An 18,748-nucleotide genomic window follows, 5' to 3' on the forward strand; every position below is an offset into this window, starting at 1 on the left:
AAAAGTAATTTTTCCTAAGTGAATTCTTTAGATAATTAAATGTCAAGTATGTGTTATTATTTTAGAGTCAACTTCATATTCTTTCTTTAAGCAGCAAATTTGATATTGTTTACTTTAGTTGAAACTTTACTGAGCACCTACTGTATGCTAGGTGCTATTCAAGGCATTTTGGATTGCTTGATAGAAAGAGTAGAATCCAATCTTCTGCTTCCTCCTCCTACGATACAAAATGTTATGTACACTGATCTGTGATTTCTTTTTTTTTTTTTTTTTAATAAATTTATTTATTTATTTATTTTAGCTGTGTTGGGTCTTCATTTCTGTGCGAGGGCTTTCTCTAGTTGCGGCAAGTGGGGGTCACTCTTCATTGCGGTGCGCGGGCCTCTCACTATCGCGGCCTCTCCTGTTGCGGAGCACAGGCTCCAGACGCGCAGGCTCAGCAGTTGTGGCTCACGGGCCCAGTTGCTCCGCGGCATGTGGGATCTTCCCAGACCAGGGCTCGAACCCGTGTCCCCTGCATTAGCAGGCAGATTCTCAACCACTGCGCCACCAGGGAAGCCCTGTGATTTCTTTGAGGGCAAAGAGCGTGTCTTGTTGCTCTCATACGGAACACCTAATATCGGACCTCACCTGTGGAAAGATCTTCTTTATTGAAAGCGAATGACTTCTTGTTTCATCTGCTTTCATGAAGGGAGCCATTAGCAGTCTTGGATCATAGAAAGGGGCATTCGTACTTCTGTTTTCTGTGACAAAGATCAAAGATGGACTTAGTACAGATTCTCTTCTCTGGGCTCCCACAGTGCTTTGCAACTGTCTAATAGCAATAGCACTTCTTCCACTTGTGACTGTGAGTTCCATGTCAGGTACTGTGTCTTACTTACTCCTCTATATATAGGCATAATCCTCTGCACATAGGCATTCAGTCAGTATTTGTTGAATTGAATTAATCACAGGCTGCTTCATTTCCCTCCCAAAGAGCAGAGACCATGTCTTCATCATTTCCATTTACATCTTATCTATAGCACATGGTGATGCACATTTTGCACCTAATTCGTGATCAGCAAGTGCTTACGGATTTCAGGTCTCATCTTTCCCTTGTTTGAGTTCATTGTGCTACCACTTTGCTTTTTCATAGCAAGACCCCAAATTTGAATCAAGGAATGAGTGTCTTCCCTGACTGACTGACTTACCCAATGAATAAATAATAACCAAACACACGAATAAGGTGCCTTCTCCTACAGCCACAATAATGTCTCCCTCTCACCTGACAAGTTGGTAAACAGGGTCCTGAAAAGGAAGGACTTGTGTAAGGTCCCTAGAGAGATTGTAGTCACACTGCAACTAGAATCCAGATTTCATTATTTCCAGCCCAGATTTCTACCTTCTTGACATCTGCCCTCTTTCCCTTTCTTTACATCCCCACTGCTGCTGCCTGAGATCAGGCCCTATCCCTCCCATCTGGACTGCTGCTCTAGCCTCCTGACTGTTCTCTCCACTGCCATCCTCTACACCTCCAGCTTGTCTTCCACGTGGTTGCCACGGTGATCTTCTAAAGTGCAAATCGGATCATGCTTACTCTGTTGTTTAAACCTAGAGTCTACACGCCTTCACATGACCCACAGGGCAGCAAAGGCTCTGCCCCAACCCCCAGGCCTGCCTCTCATTTCCCTCCCTCAGAGCCCATTTCCCAGCCAGGTTCAGGTGTCTCCAGTGACCCCTAATCTTTAATTGTTTCATGACACTGTGCACGGCTGCCCTTATTCTTCCTGCTTTCTCTACCACTGTTTCACCTTGTCTCCTTGGTAGACAGCAGCTTCTAGGGTCTTCTTGGTGGACAGACAGGGGTCTCTCTTTTATCGAACCATAATCTCTGTCCTCTGCCCCTCCCCACACATACTCCCTCCGTCATTAGAGCTGATGGCTAAACACTTCATACACTTTTTTCCACCTTAATACCTGTAACACTTCTTTCACTTACTTTTTGAACACTTCTGTCTCTGAGGAGGCCGTGAACTTTTTAAGGATAGAGACTGGATCCTATTCATATTTGTGTTCCAGAACCTGGCAGTAGGTTAGGCATATATTAGACACCCTGTTACATAGCTGCTGACTCTCTGAAATAAATATAACATCCATAACCCTTCACAGTGAATTAACTCAACGTATGGTTTCCTTTAAATTAAGCCTCACATGGGATGATAGTTGGATTATGTAAGACTTGAAGGAGAGTGTATTTAAAGAAAAGCAGCACTTGAAAAGGTCTTGCTTTTATAGGCGGTGAATGAATATTTCACAGCAACCATGGGATACTGTGTCAGCACTTTGGTAACGCAGAGTGGCCAGAGGCTCACTGTATGTTTTTGTGGAGCCCTCTGTAACTGCCTCCCCCCTGCTGCATGCCCTCTAGCCCCTGATTCACTGAAAGAAGGCAGTGTGGTTACCTGTTGAGTGGAGAGGACTTGGGGCACATTCAGATCTTGCATCAAGGAGTAGATTTTCAGCTCCTTTTCCAGTTCAGTTGTTAAACTCATTCCTGCCTGACCTACCAGTTGCTGAATTGTTCATTTGTTTATTTATTTATGATGCATGTCTCCTGGGCTTCAGAACTAGCTTCAAAATGCTACTGCTCCATCTGGTTTAAATAGAGCATGCTAAGAAGAAATGAGGGAAACAATGGGACCTTGCAGTTGAAGGGAAATAGATACCTCCTGGCAAACAGGAAGTGGAGAGAAATTCAGATTCTTTTCTCTTTCTTTATGAGTTTGTCCTGGGGGAGGGAAGCGATTTTTAGCAAGAAGACATGCTTTATAACTGGAAGTTCACATTTCTACCTGCAGTGATCTGATATTCAACATCTGTGAGGTCTGAGTTCATGGAAAAATTTTTGAATCATGTTTAGGCAGGCTAGTCTGGGGCCCAGGACAGTGGCCTTTGTTCTTCCTTTTCCCATCTGTTTCATTATTCTCTTAGGCACTTCATATGCCTGAATGCAAGCAGCCTTGTGAACGTTTTGCCTATGCAATAAGCAGGGGTCGGCCTCTTGGCTTTGGGCATCCTGGATTCTCCAGTAAAAGAGCCATTCACCTTGATAATACATTTCATTTGTTCAGAGTCAGGAAAGGTATGGTGATTAGAGACGTGGGCTTTCGGTGTCTATCAGGTCCCAGTTAGAGCCCGGGCCCTGCTGCTCACCACGTGGGTGATCATGGGGATGCTATGTTAACCTCTCTGAGCCTCAGTTTCCTAATCTCATAAGTGGAGCTTATTACTCATGTAATAAGCTTGTTAGAGCTTGTTGAGAAGATTAAACAAGCTATGTAAAAGGACTTCACGGTAAATACTTGGGAATCATCACCTAGTTTTATAAGATCTGAATGCGCTTTCACTTTCATTGCCACTGGTCCTCACTGTGTGCCTGGAAAGGCATTGTTGGCCCCATCTGACAGAGGGAAGAGGCTCGTAAGCCTGAGAGCCCCTTGCCCCAGTGAGTGTCCTCTCCTCACTCTGCCACCTTTGGTTGTAGATGCATATCCTCTATTCACCTTTTCTAAGGCATGACTCAGAGCTCTTCCTTCTGACAGCGAATCTTCTGAATGAGAGACAATAACAATCCAATATTTTGGCGTTATTCACCAGGAGAGCCAAAAGCTCTCTGCCTTCCACATTTAAAGCATGAAGAATACTGCTTTAAAAAGCACTGTGCAAGGGTGGTACATGATCTGATTTGGGTCACATCTTTGATTTGTACTGTTTTTCCCTTCTATCAGAGGAGAAGAGGGCGGGGTACATGTCCTCCGTGAAGGCGAGCAGGAGAGCGGTGCAGAGTGGCAGGCTCAGGGCAGCCTGAGCTTTCTCCACACCCTGCTGCTGCTCATGGTCTGATTGCATGTCGCCTGCTGTTCACGAAGGGACTGGAGGGCAGAACAAGGACTCAGCTTCCCCAAGTTGGAAAAGCTAATCAGAAGCTACATACCCTTCTCCAGACTGTCCAGTGATTGTTTGACAGTATTGAAGGAATGGATGTTTTTGCCAGACAGCCTTTCCTGTATGCCCTCAGGACCCCAGAGCCAACACGGTCAGCCAATCCATAGTCAATTTATTTCAGACAATTTGGAAGAGTACATGTAACCATAATGTATTGGTTACAATAATACAAGCTCTTGTTACAGTCAACTCTTAAAATGAATAATGGTTTAAACACAATAGAAGTTTATTTTCTTTCTCATGAAGTTCAAAACTTGTCTTAACTCTCCTCTAGGCAGTGATTCAGGGACTTTTTCCATGCTTTGGCCCCTCCATTTTCAACATGTGGCTTCCAAGGTCAAAGGATTCATTTGCATCAAGCTGGTGGGAGGGAAAGAGAAGTTGAAGGCTTGCTGGGGAAATGTTGCTATAGGCCAGGCCCATTCCATTTCATTGGCCAGAACTCACATTCCCTTGGCCAGAGCTCAGACAGATGGCCGCACCTAATTTCTTGGGTGGAGTCTAGTTTTGTGCTCCAGAAGAGGAAATGAGTTTGGTGAACCAACCAGTTTCTGCCTCAAAATAATTATGACCAACTAACATTTATAAAGCATTTACTTTGTGTCAGGCCTTGTGCTAATAAGCACTTTATCTACATTATTTTAAAATTCATATACTATGTTTTTCACCCATTTAAAGTATACAATTCATTGGTTTTTGATATATTCACAGAATCGTGACACCGTCACCACCATCAATTTTAGAACATTTTCATTATCGCCTCCCAAACCCCATACCCATTAACAATCACTCCCCATGTCCTCGCATCTCCCCGCCCCCACTGCAACCCTACGCAACCACCAATCTCTTTTCTGTGTGGATGGATTTGCCTATTCTGAACATTTCATATATAATGGAATGCTTATATTCTTTTATATAATCCTCACAACAACCGTACAAGCTAGACAGGTTGTTATTCCCATTTTACAGATTTACAGAGGATCAGGTTGCTTAAATGACTTGCCAGTAAATTTAAACCCTGCCTCTCACTGAACTCTATCATACTATGCTGTGTCGCAATTAGGAAGAATAATCACACCATGATTTGGGAAAGAGATTTTGGGAAAGAGGAGGAAGGGGTATTCGATTGCTTGCTTTTAAATGAATATCATGGCAAAAAAACCTAACTTTTTCATGGAGGACTCCTTTACTAAAGTGACAGACACTTAGAAGTCAGAGAGATCAAGGTTTAAAGCCCAGACCTACCACTTAACCAGGTGTATACAAAGTATGCACTGCTTAATTCCTCTTGAGTCTTAGTGTCTTTATCTATAAAATGGGAATAATGAATCTGTTTGCTGGGGGGATTGAGTGAGATTAGCCTATGTGAAAGCTGTTCCCACAACTTTACATAGTTGATGCCTTGCCAGTGTTAGTTGCTCTTGCTTAGAAGCGAAATTCTGGCTGTAATTGGGCAGCCACAGAAATTATGTTAATGTATCTGGCCCTCCGGGATACTGTCCGGAAAGAAATGATTGTGACTTGGTGTTTTACAGTATCCAGATTATAACCCAGAAGTGACTGAGATCCTAGGAGGATTTCTAACAACGAGGGTTAGGAAAAAGGGACATATGCTCCAGGATAGAAAAGTATATGCAGATTCTGGTCTATCGACTTCTGATCTCATCTGGGCAGAACAGTTTGTTAAAGGCACCTGGAAAGAACCAGCTGAGCCAGTGTAAGTTTGAAGTTACTTGGGAAAGAAGATAAGCTGGCTGAGTTTCTGTAGGCGAAGAGCCAGTAATGAGGTTTCCAGCATTCCATCACATGTCCTTTTCATCACTTTCAGCTCAGCCAGAGACGGCAAAGTCTCAAGACTCAGAGGCCAAGAGTGCCTTTGAGAGACTCACGGAGGTAGCTGTGAAGGAGTGAATTGTGCTTTTGTTCCATTGACCCATTCCCCACTCTACCCTGTCGTTAGCCATAAAGATATTGAAATCTGGGCATGAGAGCGCAGAGAAGACCGAGGAGGCAGTGGGAAGTTGTATTGGCAGTGGCTCATGATCATATAGCCAGAAGAGACCATCAGAAAAAAAGGGTCTGAACTCTATGTAGAATCAGGGGCTCATTTCAGCCTTAAAAATCTGTCCTAAAAGCCTCTGGTTCTGCCATTTCCTAATAGCATGGACAAATGACTTAATCTCTCTGAGCCACCATTTCCATACAGGATTGTTACCTGGACCGTGACTTACAACCCTGCACCCCCAACCTGCATAATTCCAGGGGGCTCCATTCACATACACTAGGGGTTAGCATATTGCAAACCTGTAACGGGTCAGACACTAAATATATTAGGTTTTATGGGCCATTTGTTCTCTACTGCAACTAATCAAGTCTGCTATTGTCTTGCAAAAGCAACTATACATAATATATAAACGAATGGGTATGGCTATGTTCCAATAAAACTTCATTTATGGACACTGAAATTTGAATATTATATAATTTTCATGTGCTACAAAGCATTTTTCTTCCTTTGATTTTTTTTCTACCAATTAAAAATGTAAAAATCATTCTTGGCTTATAGACTCTACAGAATCAGACAGTGGGCCAGATTTGGTCTGCAGGCCATGATTTATAGGCCCCTAACATACACTAAAATATGTTCAGTGTCCTCTAGAGAGATGCAGTGCAGTGCCATGATTACTGCAAAGACCAAATAAGAAAGAACATGTAAAGTGATTAGCATAGTGTCTGCCTGTTATAAGTTCAGCAAATGGTTGTTATTACTATTTGCTCACTAAATAAGAAATATATTATCAACTATACTTCAGTAAAAAAATATTAAAACTAAAAAAAATATATTAACTACTTGCCACAGACATCTGGAAAGGGAGACAGTTACATTTTGGTTATTTAACATTTCTACTGTGTTAAGCTTTTATTATTATTAAAATATATATTAAAATTAAAACTATAAAAACTGGTTTGGACAGGTAGTGACATTTTGAGGCCACCCAGTTTTGTAATTTTTTCCTAATATCCCAGTATTGTCTCTTCAATTTGTAGACATATTTTAGTATAGTTGTTGGTTGGTTGGGGGATTGGGTTCAGGACTCCTGTGGATACCAAAATTCGAGGATGCTCAAGTCACTTATATAAAATGACATCTTATAAAAAATATATAAAATAACATCTTACGGAAGAACCTGAACGAACTTTTTGGCCAACCCAGTACTTGCATATAACCTATGCACATCCTCCCATATACTTTAAACCATCTCTAGATTACTTATAATAACTAATACAATGTAAATGGTATGTAAATAGTTGTAAATACAAGGTAAATGCTATGTAAATAGTTGCTGGTGTGGTAATTTCTAGTCTTGCTTTTTGGAACTTTTCTGGAACTTTTTTTTTCAAATATATTCGATCCACTGTTGGTTGAATCATGGATGTGGAATCCACAGATACAAAGGGCTGACTGTACTTGGTCTGTGCTGCTAGGTGCTACATGAATAAATGAGTTTAGGTCTTTTCTGTCTAGGAGCTCATGTTCTTCTCCAAAGTGGGTATATGCATCCTAAGGGTATGCAAGATGATAGCCTTTCTCTTTATATTAACTCTTCATCTCAGCCTTTAAATTTCTGTTTTGGCATAGGATTTATAATGTACATACTGTGCCATAGTAATATGGTTGTACATCCTACAATTTATAAATATATAAATACTCAGATAATGGAAGGTGTGCTCATATTTTCTTTAAATGATGTTGACAAAGTTTTGAGAAAACTGGTTGAGAAGGATTTGGTATGAGTGATGTAGGTTCTTATTCAGAACTAGGCAACTGTTTTTAGGACATGAATTAACAGTTACTCTGGTGTCTATTTTGTGGCAGGTGGGAAGCAAGATATTTCACATTTTAAATTTCAGAATAACACTTATAACAGCTATATGATAAGTACAGTTATCTCCATTTTATAGATGAGGAACCAAGTTCAATTCAGAGAAGATAAGCAACTTGTAAAGGTCAGCTTGAATGAATCAGGACTGTCTAACTATAAAGCATGACATTTACCACTTCAACCTTCATTGCATTGAAGAAGTTCATGAAAAAGGAATGATTATTCTCTGGTATTCCTAATCTCTGAAGTTAGTCTTTTTTCCGTCACGTGTACTTAGTTTATTGAGTGGTAAATGGATAAAATTCCACTCCCCCAGAGATCCATGATCAACCCCTTACCTGCTGACCTCTGCACATCACATGCTTCTCACTCTGATTAGAAATCGTCTTAATTAGATATCTCCTAGTCAGTCATCCATCAAGACTCAGCTTAGACATCACCTCCTCCAGGAAGCCTTCTTGACTTCACCTCCCAGACTAGGTGAGATGCCCTTCCTCTAAGTATTTATAGCACCCTAATGAGTCCTTATAAAATATGCTAGCTGTGTAGTTAGTTGTTATCTGCTTGTTACTCCCTGGACTGAAAGCCCCTTAGGGGACAGAAAATCTGACCTTGATTGTATTGACCTCCTGCCATCCAACGTGGTAATAAGGTGCCTGAGACATAACAGACCCTCCATGAATATTTATGGAATGAAGAAATTCCTCCATCATTGATTTGTAGTCTGAGATAACTTCGGCAAAGAGATGGGTTGAAGTTTGTCTTTATTTAGGTTTCCCAGGATAGGGCAAATTGGTGGACATGAATTAGATTATAGGGGACCAGATAATGGTAAAACAAAGGAAGTAAACTTTTATATGTATGAAGGCTTTTTCATTCTGGGTTTCTCCTTCTGAAGAGGGTACCTACTCTCACACCAATCAAATTTATAGTAGTGATGTATATGATTTATCAGTATATTCCAGTTTCTCTCTATGTATGTTTATGTGAGCATATATATAAGCCCACACATAGTCATGAACATGAGTTCATAAAAATAGATGACCACAATTTCTGTAAACTATCTCATGATCACTGAAAGTTCAACAAAAGGATAGAGTTCATTAACACTCTTCAGGTTGGCCCATCTTGCCAAGTCATTCAGTTGCTCTAAATCTCCTTTGGTCCTAAAGCCATTTGCCTCCGGGATGCATAAAGCTTTACCTCTTTCTTTAAAGGGAACTAGCATTTACTGAAAGCTTTTGCAATATTCCAGATATTTAACCGAGGTGATCTCATTTAATCCTCAGACGTTTGCACAAATCCACAGGTCCTGAACCCAAAAGAAAATGGATCAAGTCAAAAGCAAGTCAAGAATTTAGTGAAATAGAAAATCTTCACTAAGAAAGAAGGAAGAAGGAGCGGGCAAGACTAAGAAAAAATCTGAATTTTGTTGAATTCAGTTATGAATGAATATTGTTAAATTCTTACACAAATTTGTTGCATAGGATTATACCAAATTAATTTGTTGGTGATAAGATGAGAGTTTATGACCATTAGCACAGTTTATATATGAGCAGGGAGGGACCTTTTCAGCTGATTGGGAGAAAAGCTTTCTTCTTCCTACCACCAGATACGGCTACATGTGAAGGGTTTTCTTGCTGAAAAAGGACAGCATTCGAACAGTTGTTCCCAGATTTTTACATTTCATAGACCAGAAACGCTTCAGAACAAACTTTTATAGGCCAGTAGAGTTGCCAAATTTTTATCTTGCCAATAAAATGAAGGACATTAAAAAACAAGACAAAAAACCCACGATCTATTTTAATCTTCATTTCAGAAATAAAAAGACAACTTTTAATAGCAAAAACAATAAGAAAAAACAAAGAGTAGAAAAGATATAATCTCATAATAAAGAAAGGTCATTTTAGCTTGATGAAAAATCACTGCATTCTATTTACTTTTCTCATTCTTTCTTGACCAACAAGGGTTGGGGACCAGCCTCTAAGAACCACTGCTACTGCTATGAGCAGGCTTTGAAGTCACATGGCTCTCAATTTAAATCCAGGCCCTACTGATTCCTAGCTGTGAAACTTGGGGCAAGTTATTCAACTTTTCTGAGCTGCAATTTCTTCATGTGTCAGATGAGGATAATATCTGACTGTATTAATCTCCTAGGGTTGCCATAACAAAGTACCACAAACTAAGTGGCTTAGAACACCAGAAATTTTTTGTCTCACAGTTATGGAGCCCAGAAGTCTGAAATCCAAGTGTCTGCAGGGCCATGCTACATCTGAAGGTGCTAGGGAATGATCTGTTTCAGACCTCTCTCCTAGCTTCTGGTAGTTCCTTGGCTTTTGGCAACATATCTCCAATCTTTTCATGCCTTTCTCCCTGTTGCATATCTGTGTCCCAATGACCCCCTTTTATAAGAACACCAGTCAGTCACATTGGATTAGGGACTCACCCTACTCCAGTACGACTTCTTAACTAATTACATCTGAGACAATTCTGTTTCCAAATCAGGTCACATTCTGATGTATTGGGGGGTTAAGACTTCAACATATGAGTTTGTGGGGGGGGAAATACAGGTTAACCCATAACACTAACCAAACTCATGGAATTCTTGTATCAGAGTCATTCAGGAGAGGTTGAATACGTTAAAAATACAGTAAAGTACCAGGGATTGTAAGGGTTGTTTGTTTTTTAAGAAAATATATAATTGAGGAATTTATGACTTAGGGACAGTAAGTAATTTATGCAAGGATATATAACTAAGAAGTAGTGAAGGGCTTCCCTGGTGGTGCAGCGGTTAAGAATCCGCCTGCCAATGCAGGGGACACGGGTTCAAGCCCTGGTCCAGGAAGATCCCACATGCCGCGGAGCAACTAAGCCCGTGTGCCACAACTACTGAGCCTGCGCTCTACACCCCGCGAGCCACAACTACTGAAGCCTGCATGCTACAACTACTGAAGCCCGCGCGCCTAGAGCCCGTGCTCTGCAACGAGAGAAGCCACCGCGATGTGAAGCCCATGCACTGCAACGAAGAGTAGCCCCCACTCGCTGCAACTAGAGAAAGCCCGTGTGCAGCAACAAAGACCCAACGCAGCAATAATAAAATATAAAATGAATAAATAAATCTTAAAAAAAAAAAGTAGTGAAGATGTGACTTTGAACACATTTACTTAATAAATATTTAAAATATGTGTTATGTGGCTGACTCTGTTCTAGTGCTGGAGACTCGGCCATGAATGAACTAGACAAGGCCCACTGGTTTTACATTCCAGTGGAGGGAAGCAAAAGTTAATAAAATAAATAAATATATAATATAAATTTAAGTAGAGATAAGTATTATAAATAAAAACAAAGTCCAATAAGAGAGTAGAGAATAATGGAGGGATGGAAGATGATGTTCTACACAGGATGTCAGGGGGTTGTTTCTTGCAGAGGAGACATGTGAGCAGAATCCTGACTGCAGTGAAGGAGTAAATCCTAAGTGAAAGGGGAGCCACAGAAGGGAGCTGAGTAGGGAGTGCTGGGGTCTGATTTTTGTTTTAAGAGAATCTGCTTGCTGTGTAGACAGTGATTTGTAGCAAGGCAATAGTCAAAGGAAGGAAACCAATTAGGTGAGGGCAGAAATCCATGTGAGAGGTTATAGTGATATAGAGTGGGGAGCAGAGGTGGAGATGGAGAAAAGATTGGGGATATATTTTGAAGACAGAATTACCAGCAGTTGCTAATGAATAAGATGTGGGATATAAGATTTTTTTAAAAAGAGCCAAGAATGATTCCCAGGTTTTTGACCAGAGCAACTTGGTGAACAATTATGCCATTTTTTGAAATGGTACATATTAGGAGTACAGTAAATATGGGAAGGGGGTGGGGACCACAGGTTTAGTTTTGACGGTCAAATGGAGATGCTCGGATGTGGGGTGCAGCTGGATATGAAAGTCTGGCATTCAGGGCACAGGCTGGGACTAGAGATCTACATGTGGTAGTCTTTAATCCATAGACGGCATGTAAGCCTTGATACTGGATGTTGTGGCCTAGGGAGTGAGTATAACGAGAAAGGTCTAATGATGAGCCCTGGGACACAAGAAACTTGAAAGATCAGGAAGTGGAGAAGGACTCAGCAAAGGAGACTGAGAAGGATGAATTAGTGAGGTAGGGAAACCAGGGGGGTCTCAGGAACCAAGTTTAAAAAGTGGTTGACTCAAGGAAGATATAAGTCATTGTGTCAAAGAGCTGTGGAGAGATTGAGTAAACTGAGGACTCCACTCTGGCCATTGCTTTTGTTGGTGAACATGTCATTATTTACCTTCATAAAAGCAACTCTAGTGGAATGGTGAAGGTGAAACCTGACTGAAGCCAGTTAAGGCGAGAATGGGATGTGAAGAGGTAAAAACACTGTGAGTGGACACTTATATTTTATGTTCTCTGTTATCTCAATTTCTTAGAAGCAGTGAATATAATAGTTAAGAGAGCAGGCTCTGCAGTCTTAGAACTTCAGTCATTATTTTGATTGTGCCAGTCAGCTAACCTCTCCAGTCACAGAGTCCTCATCTACAAAGTAGAGATAATAGTACAGCTCGCTTCAAAATGTTGTGAGGGTTGAGGGCTTCCCTGGTGGCGCAGTGGTTAAGAATTCACCTGCCAATGCAGGGGACATGGGTTTGAGCCCTGGTCCGGGAAGATCCCACATGCCGCGGAGCAACTAAGCCCGTGCGCCACAACTACTGAGGCTGCGCTCTACAGCCCGCGAGCCACAACTACTGAAGCCCGTGCACTGAGAGCCCATGCTCCACAACAAGAGAAGCCACCACAGTGAGAAGCCTGCACACCTCAACGAAGAGTAGCCCCACTTGCCACAACTAGCGAAAGCCCACACGCAGCAACGAAGACCCAATGCAGCCATCAATCAATCAATCAATCTATTAAAAAAAATGTGAGGGTTGAATGAGAGATGCAAGTAAAGTTTTAACACATTGCCAGCCCATAATAAGTGTCAATAAATACTAGCACTGTCACTAATATAAGCAAAGTACTGGTGCAGCTTCCAGGCTCCACATAGTTCATTACGTCTGGGAGCAGTTGGTGGCATGAGGTGGTAATTATGACAGAATATGTGTTATGATGATCCTTGATGGGGACAGAACAGTGTGTTATAATACAAAAACTATATGAAGACTCCTCCACAATAATTTTTCATGGGGTGTTTCATAATGGTCGAATAGCCAGGCAGCAGGGGGAGAATGGCTCTGAAGGGGATTCTGGGGGATCATGGTAAATCAAGAAGCTGGAAATCATGGAAGGACTTAGAGTAGACCAAGCCACATCAGGCCATATGTGGATAACCCACATATTGATATTGAAAGTAACCCTTTATCTTGTAATCATAGTTATTTATTATTTACTCTTTGCTACACACGGTGTTTACACCTGGATTTTCTTACCAGTTTAGAAACCCAAGTCCCTCTCCCCCTGACCCTCTAATTATGTTGCATACCTCTGCTTCTACAGTGTCTAGTGTTACGGTCATGAAAGAGGGGCACCTCATCTACATATATTCCGTATCCCCTAGTAAGATGCTTAGAGGAAAAAATAAACAAGGAGAGAGTAGTCCATATGTGAGCAAATTAAGTTGCCCACTCGGTCATTCTCTAGAAACACAAAGCTAAGAAAGTCTCTCATACTTAAACCTGCATAGCCTGGAAAATTATAGCATCACCTTGTCCCACAGAGGGCTACTGCTGATGTCTCTCAAGGAACATTGATTGCATACCTTGGATATAGCAGTCTCTTATATGGATGAACTCACCTGATTGGAACCTGGCAGGTGGCCAAATCCTGGTTTATATTGAGTTAGGACAGGAGTTTGCCGTGGAACTTTTGAGACAGAGTACCTGTTTCCTTGCTTGGCACACCTTGATTTAGTGGCAGTAGGCAGCTGTGTGCACAATTTCATTGTTGTTATGTGGCAGGCGCTTGTTTGAAACAGATGAAGGAAGCCAAGTTGGTCTCACTGTGGATAGCCAACATGCTGTTAAGTATGCTTTCCTGGGCTGGTGAGTTCATTTGACTAATAGAAGAAGTGAAGTAGAGAGCTAGGGACCTGAACAGGCAGCCCAGAGCAGAGCCCCCGGGCCTGCCATTCTCTGGCAGAAAGTCCCCATATTCCTGGTGACGTTCTTCAATCTGGGTGATAGACCTCTCTGGGGTTGTTTCCCTTTTTTCACTGGCTGGCAGATTCACAGTCTTAACAGAATCCTTGGCAAATAGTAGTTGGCATGGAAAAAGACACTTTAAAGAGAAGGTGAGGCAGAAATCCATTTTCCAAAAAGAAGTGTGGTAAGAATAATAGCCAATAATTTTGGGAGTATGCATTATAAACCAGGCACTACATTTTCTTGATGTACTTAATCTTGCAAGGTAAAAATTAGCATACCCATTTTATAGATAAAGCAACCCATGTTACTGTAAATCAGTGACAAAGCTAGGGTTTAAACACAAGGCTGTTTGGTTCCTAAACCTATGCTCTTCCTGTAATTTCTACTAAAGGCCATAGTAAATAAATCTGCTCCCGTCGCTCATCTGCCCCTACAGTTGAATGTGAAACACTGCTTGGGATAGGATGATATGTTTAAGAGTGTGGGCTCTGAAACCAAGTTGCCTGGAGTTGATTCCAGCCCTGCCACTTAGCAGCTGGGATCCTACTTGGATGTGTTAACCTCTATGAATCTCAGTTTTTTCATCTGCAATATGTTGTTTATGATAATACCTACCTCGTAGGAATGTTTTGACAATTAAATAAAGATTAAACGAGGCTGAGCACCTAAAACACTGCCTGGCATATGAGAAGTGCTCAATAATCGCTATTATTATCAAAAACATGATTTCTAGTGTTGATGTTCAGTGAACCTAAACAGGTTATATTGACCTTGTCAGAGAGGAAACAAAAAGCTCAGGCACTGCTCCTCCGTGCTGCCTGCCTGTAAATGATTTTTGGCGAATCAATGGTACTGTTCCTGATTTCTGCATGTCTCCCGATTTTCAGGGCTTCCTTGCTCTAGAGGTAGCACAGTAGGATAGGATAGAAAGACACTGTTTTGACATCAGAAGACCTGGGGTTTGGGGTTAAGCTCAGATCGTATTTGGAAACTGGGACCTGTGCAGGTCATTTTCTCTCTCTTGCTACGGGTTCCTCATCTGCACAGCTAGCGGACTGAACTCCCGAACCTCTAGGGCTCCTTGCATCCTCCATTTCTGTGAGCATTGGACAAAGTCACTTAACTTCTCGGGTGGCTCATTTATACTGTAGCACTGCTGAACCTTTCCTGGTTGCTGAGGGGCTCAGGGAGAGTGAAGTGTTTGGTACACTGTGACAGGCTATGCAAATATGAGGGCTGATCTTTACAGAATTATTAATGAGAATTAAACCTGAGTAGTATGCCTCGCTATTTGTGCGTTGGAGACTCAGGGGCTTTCCTCCACGTTTTGCCATCTTTGCCTACCCCCCACTGGGTTGGGTGGATCCACCTTAACAAGGTGTGGGGGAACACGAGTGGAGGATGGGGTGCGGTACTGATGGTGGGAAAGCGTCTTATTGGTTAATGCTGGTACATCCCAAACACTGATTACTGTCACTGCTTCTCAGGCTGATATATTTATCAGGATGAGTTACAAGGAAATATATGTACCCAGGGAGAGAAGACGCTGCATGGTCACCCCCTGTGATGTAAAATATGAGAGCCTAGGAGGGGCTGTTTTATAATTCATCAGGTTTTGCTAGTGAGTTCTGCCGGAGTCTTAGTTATAAAGGCAAGTGTGAACCGGACGGCAGACAGGAGAACCTGGCACCAAGGAGACGGAGAAGCTGCCTTTGGTGCCTCCTGCCTCCTCCCTGCTTTGTTCCAATAATTTTGTGCTCGGTAAGTTCCCTGGCTTTGCAGCTAATCATTGTTGAATAAGCTTGGCAAATGAATCTGTAGTTTGGAATATGCGCTTGCTGTCAGAAGTGTGTGTCAGTGTTTGGGCTTCTGACAAATTCCACAATTCTATTAAATGAGCAAAATAGCTTAAAAGATGAAACAAAAGCCGACAAATCAATTATTCACCTTGATCCTTGGAAGGCTGCTTTCTTTGGTTGCTAAAGTTTCTCTGGTTTCATTCTGTCAGTTTCATTTGTTGGGTGAGCTTTGAAAAGAACAAGTCTCTTTGTCACGAAATTGTTTTTCCTAGCTGCCAAAAGGAGGTATGTACAGGGCGGTTTGTCCATCCCCACCCCCCAGCTTACCCTCCCCAGCAATCGGTAAATTCTAAAACAGACTGTTTGCTTGGTAACCAGCTCCGACAGAGCTGAACCTATGCAAGGCAAGATTCAAATTGCAATCTTTTGTGTGAACAGAACTGAGGGACTCTGAATAATTGTCATTGTGGAGATTATTGTGAGACTCGGTATGGTGGTAGTCCCTGCGTTTTGCCGGAATGGGATCAGAATGTGAGCAGATTTGCATTTGGCATGCCTGTTGGTGGTGTGGGAGAAGGAGCGAAAGAAAAGACTGGATCGTTATGGAAAGAGCTGTACATCCCACCCACAGGACAGACAAATGCAGAAAGCATGGCAGTTGTATTTGCGTAACTTGGGACTGTTTTCTCTAGTTTCCTATTCCTGTTAATAATTACCTGGAGCTGTGTTTTGGTCCACATCTGGGTATGCTCCAGGTCCTGGCTCCAAGCAGAGTGAGCGCTAACTCCTGATCAGCTAGCTGTAGGAAGTCATTTCCTCCTCAGAAGGAAAGAAGCGAAAGCTGTACCTTCCTGGACTCCTTTCTGCTGTGCTGTTTGCCTCTGTCCAAATCTCATGGAAACCAACAGCTTGACGTACTTTTTTTTTTTTTTTTTTTTTTTGCAGTAGCAGATTTAACTGTGGTGTCATATGGCATATTATGTATGGAAAGGAACAGCAAGACATTTTTCTGAATGCTTCAAGTGTGTCTGGCTTGTTGACATTTGCTTGATTTCACTGGCAAGGAGCTACTGTCTTCTGAACCCATAACTGTCTGTCCAAAGCGTTTACTTTATGCATAATTGCACTTTCTCTTTAGATGTGGGATCTGTAGACCTGACAAGAACATCCTCTTTATCCTCAAGGAAAGCAACTCATTTTAGCATCTCCTTGAAAAAAAATATGCATCTTTTTCCTCCCACCAGCTTGCTCTTTGCTTTTTCCTGATAAATATTGTGGTCATCAGTACCACTATACTTCTAATAAAGTTGTTTCTTCTTTCCTAGTACACTTTCTGATTGCACCAAAACTTGGCAAATTTGGAATATGGAATGTATCTTTTTTTTCAGGAACACATTTTCCAGGCATTCTTCTTTTGTCCATAAATAGCTTTTCCATATTTTCCATTTCTCTGAATAAGTTCTGCTTAAAGAGCAGAGGAGTGATGTATTATGGTTGGCACTTAGGGGTGTGTAACCTGAGACTTGGTTTCTGATCTACAAACTGGCTGCCCCACAAGGGGTCTGTAAAATGTCTTTTTGTCCTACGTTCAGCTCAAAGCCTCCGGGCTACAGCAGTAATGATTAAGCTAGGAAATTCAGCAAACCATTGCAGGTATAAACCAACATCTGCGTTTGATGGTCTGGTCAGCACGTGATGCTTGTAAAGCTCAGGACACACAGCTGAAGGTTCCTCAAAGTGTTAATATATCTTAATGCCAAGAACAATACAGTTGTAAAGTACCTTTGCGATGTATTGTACGTTGAATTTTACTGTACTACATTTAAAAAAATCTCCTGCCAGAGCCCCTGGTTTATTTTGCAGCAGTACCTGGGTCTTGATTCAGTGTGGTTTTATGGAGAAATAAGCCAATGCACTAATTTCCATAAACTGAGTTTCTTCTCATTTGGTGGTGGTTTTTCCATCTTCCATCTTCTCCACCCACCAGGAATAAGCTTTTTCAATAGCAACAAAAGAAAATTTAGCATGAGTTATTCTCAATTAAATTTACAGAAAGACAAATACGAACTGTGATGAGAGAACACGTACATACCAAAAAGCATGTCTCTTAAAAAAGGGTTATAAGCCAAAGAGGCATGAACATTTTACCTACATGACACATATGATTTTCTTTGAGAGAGGTTGGGGGGGTAGAAGGGGGCGAGGTTTACAGGAGCTGTCCTAAGACCTGGCTTCAGCAGTTAGCAAATGGAAAGGGCAGGGGCTTTGTGTCACCATGGTCCCCACCTCACTCTCCTTATCTGTAAAATTGGGGAGGGGAAGTTAGGAAGATTACACCAGATAGATGATGTATGTATGTGTAACCAATGGTGCACTGATTGGCACAAAGGGGACCCAGTAAAAGGTAGTCATTATGGTTAGAAGTTGAATTTTGTAAAATATATTAACTCATTTTGATGTTGGTTTTGAAAGAAATACGCACATTAAATAGGAAGATTATAAAAAATTTTCTTGTTAGCAAGATACACTTCTGTCAGATGATTTTGTTTTTGTTTTTATTTTGGAAACCTAGTAAACACAGAATTATTACCTCTCAGTTCACATTTCACTAATTCTTAGAATGGCATCTAATGTCTTTACATAATTATTTAAAGAATAAACTTGATGTCAAATGGGGAGCATGGAGATAAACTGATACCAAATAATATTTCATAGCCTTCTAAGTTATTTGCTAAACAATGAATAGGCCATAATTTCAGCCCTGACATTGCATTAAAGTACCTAATTATAAATATCATTTATTACGCCCCAGGCACTGTACTGTATGTTTTACCTGCATTTTCTCATTTACTCCTCATTACAACCCTACCCGGTAGGTGCTGTTTTGCTTCTCATTATCAAATTAGGAAACGAGATTAGAGAAAAGTTTATTTAAATA

General features: G+C 41.4%; 1 protein-coding gene across 18 annotated transcripts in view; it reads left to right on the top strand.

Annotated features, from left to right (window-relative positions):
- DLG2 (discs large MAGUK scaffold protein 2) overlaps positions 1 to 18,748 on the top strand; it is a 2,039,030-nt gene that overhangs the window by 1,824,699 nt on the left and 195,583 nt on the right. The window contains exon 1 of one of the 18 annotated variants that reach the window (XM_036860603.1): positions 15,547 to 15,772. The exons of the other annotated variants lie outside the window; for them this stretch is intronic. The gene's annotated coding sequence lies outside the window, so the exon portion shown is untranslated. Of the gene's footprint in view, positions 1 to 15,546; positions 15,773 to 18,748 lie in introns of those variants that run through there. 18 annotated transcript variants of the gene reach the window in all.

The sequence above is a fragment of the Balaenoptera musculus genome, chromosome 8, assembly GCF_009873245.2.
Source record: "Balaenoptera musculus isolate JJ_BM4_2016_0621 chromosome 8, mBalMus1.pri.v3, whole genome shotgun sequence".
NCBI classification, from domain to species: domain Eukaryota; kingdom Metazoa; phylum Chordata; class Mammalia; order Artiodactyla; family Balaenopteridae; genus Balaenoptera; species Balaenoptera musculus.